This window comes from Musa acuminata, chromosome BXJ3-11 (genome assembly GCF_036884655.1).
Source record: "Musa acuminata AAA Group cultivar baxijiao chromosome BXJ3-11, Cavendish_Baxijiao_AAA, whole genome shotgun sequence".
Lineage (NCBI taxonomy): Eukaryota > Viridiplantae > Streptophyta > Magnoliopsida > Zingiberales > Musaceae > Musa > Musa acuminata.
The window spans coordinates 12462247-12472564 of record NC_088359.1 but is presented as its reverse complement, the minus strand read 5'-3'; the positions used below and the strand labels follow the sequence as shown (position 1 = coordinate 12472564).

The window sequence follows — 10318 nt, the reverse complement described above, 5'->3', positions numbered from 1 at the left end:
AAGTGAAAGGCCCAAACAGTGACCCAACAGGTGGCACCGTCAGTGGCAAAGTCTCCAAGACTATGTCAAGCAGTGGGACCGCCTAGTATTAGTGTCAAGTGGTGGTACCGCCCAGACATAGTCTCCCAAGCGATAGTACCGCCCAATGTCAGTGCTACAGGCGGTGGTACCACCCAGTGTCAGTGTTAGGTAATGGTACCACTAGTCTGGGCGGTGGTACCGCTCAGACATAGTCTCCCAAGCGGTGGTACCACCCAATGTCAGTGCTACAGGCGGTGGTACCACCAGGACCCGAGAAACTTGGGATGAGATCTTTTTAGGCTCCAAGTTTGAATCCACTTGAGGCCTATAAATACCCCTCTCATCCTTGGCTAACTTACACACAACTGAGAGCAAAAAAGAAAAGAAAACGTTGTTATAATTTTGTGTGAACTCCTCTCAAAACTTAAGTGTTAGTCTTGTTTAAGAGAGGAGTGAAGGGGGTTGTAAAGGTTCTCTCTTGAACCTGTCAAAAGGATAATCGAGTTGTAAGGGTGGTTGATCTTCGCCCATTAAAGGAAGATCATTAGTGGATGTCGGTGGCCTCGACAAAAGAGGAATCCGTGGAGTGGATGTAGGTCACTACATATACGAACAAGATTTCAAGTTATTTTCCAAGTTCGGTTTTTATCGTATGAAAGATTTTCAAAACCGACGTGATTTTATCCATTGCACTAATTCACCCCCCCCCCCCTCCCCCCTCTTAGTGCCGACTCGTTCCTAACAGCCTATAGGTTTTTGGTTTCCTCCTATTTGTAGAGGCCCCCTACCAACTTAACCCTAATGAATCTAATCATATTAGGTACTAGATCTCCATCTAACTACCTAAGCCTCTTAGATTAGTGGGTCTCTACCCAATAATCTCTTATTAGCTTTTATTGGATCTCATATTCAAACCTCTACTCGTTGCAATGTCTACCATATGTGTGTGACCCTCTAGGCCCAATATCGAGTTGGACATGAGTCATACCTATCAGAACCTGTAATATCCCTCGCTTTTAAAAATTATTAATAAAGATTTATATGTAAATTGGAGGACCTATATGTAAATATAGAAATTACAAGGACTAAACTGCTAAGTTGCAAAAAAGAAAAAAAAAAGGGAAAACCGAAAATTCGGTATTATCCCACCGCCTCCCACGCACTCTGTTTCTTCCGGAAACAGAGAGAGCGGTGGGGCGTGAGGACAAGAAGGAGAGTGGTAGAAGAAGAGGAGGTGGCTGCAGCGAGGGCTGCAGCGAGAAGCTGTGGGGCGTGGGGAGAAGAAGAGAGGAAGAAGAGGGAGAAGAGAAGAAGAAGAAGAAGAAGAAGAGAAGAGGATAGCTGCGGCAAGGCTGCAGCGAGGAGGTGTGTGGGGTTGGGGAGGAAAAGGGAAGAGGAGAAGAAGAGGGAAAAGAGAGGGAAGAGGGAGAGGAGCGAGAGGTGGCAGCAGCTAGGGCTGCAGCACCTCTGTTTCCTGCAGGTGGAAACAGAGGAGAGGTGTGGGGCGTTCGAAGAGGAGAAGAAGAAGAAGAGGAAGAGAAGAGGAAGAGGAAGCAGGGGAAGAGGTTGTGATACCTCTGTTTCCTGCAGACGAAACAGAGGAGAGGGTGTGGGTGACGTCGGGGAGAAGAAGGGGAGGAAGGAGAAGAAGAGAAGAAGAAGAAAGGAAGGAAAAGGAAGAGGAGAAGGGAAGAAAGTAGCTGCGGCTGCGGTTGTGGCAGCTGCAGCTGTGGCAGGGAAAGAAGAAGAGAAAGGAAGAAGGGAAGGAGAGGAAGAAGAGAAGGGGCTGCGGCTGCGGCGATGGCAGCTGCAGTTGGAAGAGAAGAAGGAGAGGAAGATGAGCAGGGGAGGAAGAAAAGGCTGTGGCCGTGGCTGAGGCTGCGACTGCAGCATGCAGCTGGGAAAGAAGAGAAGGAAAGGAAGAAGAAGAGAAAGGAAGAAGGGAAGGAGAGGAAGAAGAGAAGGGGCTACGGCTGCGGCGATGGCAGCTGCAGTTGGAAGAGAAGAAGGAGAGGAAGATGAGCAGGGGAGGAAGAAGAGGCTGCGAGTGTGGTGGCTGCGGCCGTGGCTGCGACTCCGGCTGCGGCTGCGACGTTGGCTGCGGTAGCTGCGGCAGCGGTGGTGGCTGCAGTAGCTGCAGTAGCTGCTTTTGGGAAAGAGAAAGAGTAGGAACGAGAGAAGGGAAGAAGGAAATAGTGCAGTGGAAGGGGGCTGCGGTTGTGACCGCAGTTGCGGTCGTGGCTGCGATTGTGGCAGCGGCAGCGACGGCGGCTGTGGCAGCTGTGTTTGGGAAAGAAAAAGAAGGAATGAGAGTAAGAGAGAGCAGGTGACTGTGCCTCGATGTTCGACACGTGATGTAGTTACGAAGAAAGGAAGAAAACGGGGGCACAAAACGAAACAGAGAGAGGACACGGAGGAAAAGTAGAAAGATTGGACTGGCACCTTCTTTGGATCTTCGGATCGAAATCTTTGAAAGGCAAGTTTCCCGCTTGTTTCGATCCTTTCTATTGCAAGTTCCCTGTTCATTTCTCCTATAATTGCTCTGATATGTCTTATTGCAAGTTCCCTGATCGTTTCTCCTATAATTGCTCTGATATGTCTTATTGCAAGTATCCTGATCTTTCCTCACTGCCAATTTTATCTCCACATTTGCTTTGAATATGAGGAACTTTGAATTGTTCTAGCCTTGCATTTGATATATCTCCTGTTTAGACGTAACGATTCGAATCTGTGCAACTTCTGAGATTCTGACCTTTTGATACCGAGCTGCCTATAAGTCTTTGTTGGAAACTCTGATTTGTATCAAACTGATTTTATTTGAAACTAGACTTGAAATTCTCTCTTTTGACATATAGTTTGAAAATTTTGGAGTTCAATTGCCCACCCTATCGTCTGTTGATTCCGACCTTATAAATTCTGTAACACAGTGATTGTGATTTTGACCTTGTGTTACCAAATCAGAGGTAACTCAGTGTTGGGAGCCCTGTTTCATATGAAATCTGTTCCATCTTAATATTGATTGATATATGATTCGACCATAGCCTTATTATGGGTATTGGAGCATAATTGTTATTCTAAAATATTTGTTTGATGTGCCACTGGAATTCTGTCCGAAAACGAGCTTTGGTCGATTTCGCGTATTTGGTTCCATTCCTTTGGATATCTGAATTTGTCTAACCTTCTTATTGGAATTGAGCTGATTATGATTGCTTGGAATCCCTGTACACTCTTGCTTTCAATTCTTTCCTAAAATGAATACTTTTGTGAGAGATTTGTTCCTTGCATCATTGTTTTGAAAAGGCACATGTACGTTTGGTTGTTCCGCGTGTGCTTCCGTTATATGCTGCTTATTGTTGAAACTGCCTTCTTGTACTCTGGTGTGTGGGATATTGTGAACCTTTGCCAGAAATGGTAAAGGGAGTTGTGAACCTTTGCCAGAAATGGTAAAGGGAGTTGTGAACCTTTGCCAGAAATGGTAAAGGGAGTTGTGAACCTTTGCCAGAAATGGTAAAGGGAGTTATGCATAGAGCCTGCGATGCTCTGCCGGCCCCCTCTGACTTCACCTAGACGTGGGTGGATGGAGCTCCCAGACGTGGGAGACTTTTGTCAGGTGGTCATTCAGAAATGGATGAATCACATTCTGACTGAGATCCCACTACACCCTCTATATGTTTGATGTGACATCCAGAGTTTTGGTGAGTTATTTCTGTTCGTGCTCTGGATAAGTATGATATGATTGCAACGTCAAGGACGACGTTTGAGCTTCTGTACGACATATGAGTTTGATATGCTCTGAAATGCTTCATTCACTATTGAGTTTGCTTCGTAATGTTCCATAGATCGTTGATGTGTTCTGGAACATTTTTTATGCCATTGATAAGCTCCGATATGTTTCCTTTGTTACTGATATGCTCCAATTACTCTGTGCTCCATTTGCTATGAACTGATATGTTCTGAAATGTCCTATCTGCCATTGATATGCTCCAATCACTTTGTGCTCCATTTGCTATGAACTGATATGTTCTGAAATGTCCTATCTGCCATTGATTTGTTCCAATTACTCTGTGCTCCATTTGCTATGAACTGATATGTTCTGAAATGTCCTATCTGCCATTGATATGTTCCAATTACTCTATGCCCCATTCCTTATGGATCAAATATGTTTTGAATGACATGATACGTATGATTTGGTATCTATTGAGATGGTATCCTTGAGAATTCTTGTATTCTGCCTTGCATTATGATACCTTACTCGTTTGAAACCGTTCCTTTTGTTCTGAATATGCTTTGTCACTTGCTGAGCCGTTTTTGGCTCACTCCGTTGTTATATAAATCTTTCAGGTCAGCTTGTCACTCTTCGGGATGTTTGATTTGGGCTGAGGCAGTGGATAGCTATTCAGAATAATGGGCAAGTCTGGGTGGTTATTATGATATTGTTGTATAAGTATGTTTTGTATGTAATGAAATGTTGTCGATGAATCGAAATGGATATACTGTGTAAATGTGTTAGAAGATCTCTCTTATTTGGAATTTCGGAATGTTAAGTCTAATTTATGACGATATGAACTTGTGGTGAATAGTTGGAGTTCTGATTGTATAATTTATTTAGCTTGTGGATTTATAAATGTTGTTCATGTTTGTCAAGTTGGCTTGGGTTGCCATAAATGTGAATTATCGAGTGATGTGATATACGATTTTAAAATGCACAGGTTTTATGGATGTGAATATGAATAGAATGTTTTTTCAGTGTCCTCAAACGTTAGTTTGGATCCTGGATTGGCCTGTGATGATTGTTTTAAAAAATCATGGATATTTTGAGGGGCGTGACAGAGGTGGTATCAGAGCATTGTTTGAGGATTACTGAAATATTTGATATGTTGACATGCAAAATATATTGAGGTCTAGTGAACTATAGTGATTGGTAGAAATTTTCTTTGATGTATTTTAGGAATCTGGGATGATGAGGACATTTGGTCCTCCTATTTCAATTGTTTCTGATTAATTAAGAGGAATGAAAGGATTGATTGGGGATATTAAATCAGAGTGGCGCAGCAGAAGCATGATGAACCTAATTTCATTGGTGGTAGAAAAATGGATGATGCAAATGGAGAAGATAGTTGATATACAAAATTGTTCTAATGATCAAAAGATTTCTTTTGCTACCTTATATTGGAAGTAGAGGCTGATTATTATTGGCAACAATGAAAAGAATTTTTGGAGATATATGGCAAGAATGATAAGGATAAGTTAGCAATAAAAATATGATTGGAAATGAATCAGAAAGTAATAACAAGAGGGTCAAGACCTTTGGATTTGAAATGGGAAGTCATCACAAAAGACTCAATCATGGGTGAATTATAAGTTAAATTATTAAACAAATTTGTGTTTCGGGTGACTGGAGTCTATTTTGCTCGTGGAAAGTTGGATCATAAAATAAAAGACTGCCCTTTGAACAATAAGAAAGAGTCACTGCCTCATAAATCATCAGCCCATGTCAGAGTGTATACTATCACTGAATATGATTATGAAACTTCTGAAGTAGTGGTCGAATGTATTATTCAGGTTTATGAAAGAATGCAAATATTTGTTTGACCATGGGTCTCATCTATGATTTGATTCGGAATATTTTGCCTATCACTTGGGTATTCAACCTAGACCACTACATTATGTGCTATATGTAAATACGATCATTAGAGATTCTTTGATAACGAACTTGAATCTGGTCCTCTTGTCTGATTTTTATTGGAGAACTTGAACTTTTGCTGATTTAGTTCTCCTAGAGATTTGGAGTTATGATATTATACTTGGTATGGATTGGCTATCTTCTTATCATACCAGTATGGATTGGTATATAACCAATGATCACTTTTTGTATATTTGATCAGCCGATCTTTTATTTTGAGAGTATTGGACATTATTTATCTCCTTGCCTAATGTATCCCAGGATGACTTGCTTGGATTATCTCCAAATGTGATCTTGCTTTTGATTTGGTCCTTTGGACAATCCCAATATCTAAGCCTCTCTACAGAAAGATATCATTTGAGTAAGTGGAATTGGAAAAGCAACTACAAGGATTATTAAATGAGGATTTTATTTGGCTTAATATTTCATCATGGGGTGCTCCGGTGTTAGTTAAAAAGATGTATGGAACATTGAGGCTTTGTAATGATTATAGACAATTGAATCAGGTGACAATCAAAAAATGAGTATTTCCTGAAGTAACGACTTGTTTGATTAACTGTAGGGTGCGCAAGTATTTTTAGAAAAATTGCTTGAAGGTCGGGTTACCGTCTACTGAGGATCAAGGAGGAGAATATTTCGGTCGCTCGTGGATAATTATGTAATTGTATTGTATTGATGAAACTATTTAAGAGTAGGAGGAGGAAATAGAGATATCATAATCCTCATCTTTTCATCGATTCAGCTATGATCAATTTAGAGGACTAAATTTTCTTTTAAGGGGGGGAGAGTGTAATATCCCTCGCTTTTAAAAATTATTAATAAAGATTTATATGTAAATTGGAGGACCTATATGTAAATATAGAAATTACAAGGACTAAACTGCTAAGTTGCAAAAAAGAAAAAAAAAAGGGAAAACCGAAAATTCGGTATTATCCCACCGCCTCCCACGCACTCTGTTTCTTCCGGAAACAGAGAGAGCGGTGGGGCGTGAGGACAAGAAGGAGAGTGGTAGAAGAAGAGGAGGTGGCTGCAGCGAGGGCTGCAGCGAGAAGCTGTGGGGCGTGGGGAGAAGAAGAGAGGAAGAAGAGGGAGAAGAGAAGAAGAAGAAGAAGAAGAAGAGAAGAGGATAGCTGCGGCAAGGCTGCAGCGAGGAGGTGTGTGGGGTTGGGGAGGAAAAGGGAAGAGGAGAAGAAGAGGGAAAAGAGAGGGAAGAGGGAGAGGAGCGAGAGGTGGCAGCAGCTAGGGCTGCAGCACCTCTGTTTCCTGCAGGTGGAAACAGAGGAGAGGTGTGGGGCGTTCGAAGAGGAGAAGAAGAAGAAGAGGAAGAGAAGAGGAAGAGGAAGCAGGGGAAGAGGTTGTGATACCTCTGTTTCCTGCAGACGAAACAGAGGAGAGGGTGTGGGTGACGTCGGGGAGAAGAAGGGGAGGAAGGAGAAGAAGAGAAGAAGAAGAAAGGAAGGAAAAGGAAGAGGAGAAGGGAAGAAAGTAGCTGCGGCTGCGGTTGTGGCAGCTGCAGCTGTGGCAGGGAAAGAAGAAGAGAAAGGAAGAAGGGAAGGAGAGGAAGAAGAGAAGGGGCTGCGGCTGCGGCGATGGCAGCTGCAGTTGGAAGAGAAGAAGGAGAGGAAGATGAGCAGGGGAGGAAGAAAAGGCTGTGGCCGTGGCTGAGGCTGCGACTGCAGCATGCAGCTGGGAAAGAAGAGAAGGAAAGGAAGAAGAAGAGAAAGGAAGAAGGGAAGGAGAGGAAGAAGAGAAGGGGCTACGGCTGCGGCGATGGCAGCTGCAGTTGGAAGAGAAGAAGGAGAGGAAGATGAGCAGGGGAGGAAGAAGAGGCTGCGAGTGTGGTGGCTGCGGCCGTGGCTGCGACTCCGGCTGCGGCTGCGACGTTGGCTGCGGTAGCTGCGGCAGCGGTGGTGGCTGCAGTAGCTGCAGTAGCTGCTTTTGGGAAAGAGAAAGAGTAGGAACGAGAGAAGGGAAGAAGGAAATAGTGCAGTGGAAGGGGGCTGCGGTTGTGACCGCAGTTGCGGTCGTGGCTGCGATTGTGGCAGCGGCAGCGACGGCGGCTGTGGCAGCTGTGTTTGGGAAAGAAAAAGAAGGAATGAGAGTAAGAGAGAGCAGGTGACTGTGCCTCGATGTTCGACACGTGATGTAGTTACGAAGAAAGGAAGAAAACGGGGGCACAAAACGAAACAGAGAGAGGACACGGAGGAAAAGTAGAAAGATTGGACTGGCACCTTCTTTGGATCTTCGGATCGAAATCTTTGAAAGGCAAGTTTCCCGCTTGTTTCGATCCTTTCTATTGCAAGTTCCCTGTTCATTTCTCCTATAATTGCTCTGATATGTCTTATTGCAAGTTCCCTGATCGTTTCTCCTATAATTGCTCTGATATGTCTTATTGCAAGTATCCTGATCTTTCCTCACTGCCAATTTTATCTCCACATTTGCTTTGAATATGAGGAACTTTGAATTGTTCTAGCCTTGCATTTGATATATCTCCTGTTTAGACGTAACGATTCGAATCTGTGCAACTTCTGAGATTCTGACCTTTTGATACCGAGCTGCCTATAAGTCTTTGTTGGAAACTCTGATTTGTATCAAACTGATTTTATTTGAAACTAGACTTGAAATTCTCTCTTTTGACATATAGTTTGAAAATTTTGGAGTTCAATTGCCCACCCTATCGTCTGTTGATTCCGACCTTATAAATTCTGTAACACAGTGATTGTGATTTTGACCTTGTGTTACCAAATCAGAGGTAACTCAGTGTTGGGAGCCCTGTTTCATATGAAATCTGTTCCATCTTAATATTGATTGATATATGATTCGACCATAGCCTTATTATGGGTATTGGAGCATAATTGTTATTCTAAAATATTTGTTTGATGTGCCACTGGAATTCTGTCCGAAAACGAGCTTTGGTCGATTTCGCGTATTTGGTTCCATTCCTTTGGATATCTGAATTTGTCTAACCTTCTTATTGGAATTGAGCTGATTATGATTGCTTGGAATCCCTGTACACTCTTGCTTTCAATTCTTTCCTAAAATGAATACTTTTGTGAGAGATTTGTTCCTTGCATCATTGTTTTGAAAAGGCACATGTACGTTTGGTTGTTCCGCGTGTGCTTCCGTTATATGCTGCTTATTGTTGAAACTGCCTTCTTGTACTCTGGTGTGTGGGATATTGTGAACCTTTGCCAGAAATGGTAAAGGGAGTTGTGAACCTTTGCCAGAAATGGTAAAGGGAGTTGTGAACCTTTGCCAGAAATGGTAAAGGGAGTTGTGAACCTTTGCCAGAAATGGTAAAGGGAGTTATGCATAGAGCCTGCGATGCTCTGCCGGCCCCCTCTGACTTCACCTAGACGTGGGTGGATGGAGCTCCCAGACGTGGGAGACTTTTGTCAGGTGGTCATTCAGAAATGGATGAATCACATTCTGACTGAGATCCCACTACACCCTCTATATGTTTGATGTGACATCCAGAGTTTTGGTGAGTTATTTCTGTTCGTGCTCTGGATAAGTATGATATGATTGCAACGTCAAGGACGACGTTTGAGCTTCTGTACGACATATGAGTTTGATATGCTCTGAAATGCTTCATTCACTATTGAGTTTGCTTCGTAATGTTCCATAGATCGTTGATGTGTTCTGGAACATTTTTTATGCCATTGATAAGCTCCGATATGTTTCCTTTGTTACTGATATGCTCCAATTACTCTGTGCTCCATTTGCTATGAACTGATATGTTCTGAAATGTCCTATCTGCCATTGATATGCTCCAATCACTTTGTGCTCCATTTGCTATGAACTGATATGTTCTGAAATGTCCTATCTGCCATTGATTTGTTCCAATTACTCTGTGCTCCATTTGCTATGAACTGATATGTTCTGAAATGTCCTATCTGCCATTGATATGTTCCAATTACTCTATGCCCCATTCCTTATGGATCAAATATGTTTTGAATGACATGATACGTATGATTTGGTATCTATTGAGATGGTATCCTTGAGAATTCTTGTATTCTGCCTTGCATTATGATACCTTACTCGTTTGAAACCGTTCCTTTTGTTCTGAATATGCTTTGTCACTTGCTGAGCCGTTTTTGGCTCACTCCGTTGTTATATAAATCTTTCAGGTCAGCTTGTCACTCTTCGGGATGTTTGATTTGGGCTGAGGCAGTGGATAGCTATTCAGAATAATGGGCAAGTCTGGGTGGTTATTATGATATTGTTGTATAAGTATGTTTTGTATGTAATGAAATGTTGTCGATGAATCGAAATGGATATACTGTGTAAATGTGTTAGAAGATCTCTCTTATTTGGAATTTCGGAATGTTAAGTCTAATTTATGACGATATGAACTTGTGGTGAATAGTTGGAGTTCTGATTGTATAATTTATTTAGCTTGTGGATTTATAAATGTTGTTCATGTTTGTCAAGTTGGCTTGGGTTGCCATAAATGTGAATTATCGAGTGATGTGATATACGATTTTAAAATGCACAGGTTTTATGGATGTGAATATGAATAGAATGTTTTTTCAGTGTCCTCAAACGTTAGTTTGGATCCTGGATTGGCCTGTGATGATTGTTTTAAAAAATCATGGATATTTTGAGGGGCGT

General features: G+C 42.3%; 1 long non-coding RNA gene across 1 annotated transcript; it reads left to right on the top strand.

Moving 5' to 3' along the window:
• The first annotated feature begins 1011 nt into the window (after nt 1-1011).
• On the top strand, nt 1012-10118 carry LOC135652477 (uncharacterized). Its single transcript, XR_010502135.1, has 2 exons — nt 1012-2497; nt 4363-10118. It is a non-coding gene; the product is annotated as an uncharacterized LOC135652477 (long non-coding RNA).
• The last annotated feature ends 200 nt before the right edge of the window (nt 10119-10318 follow it).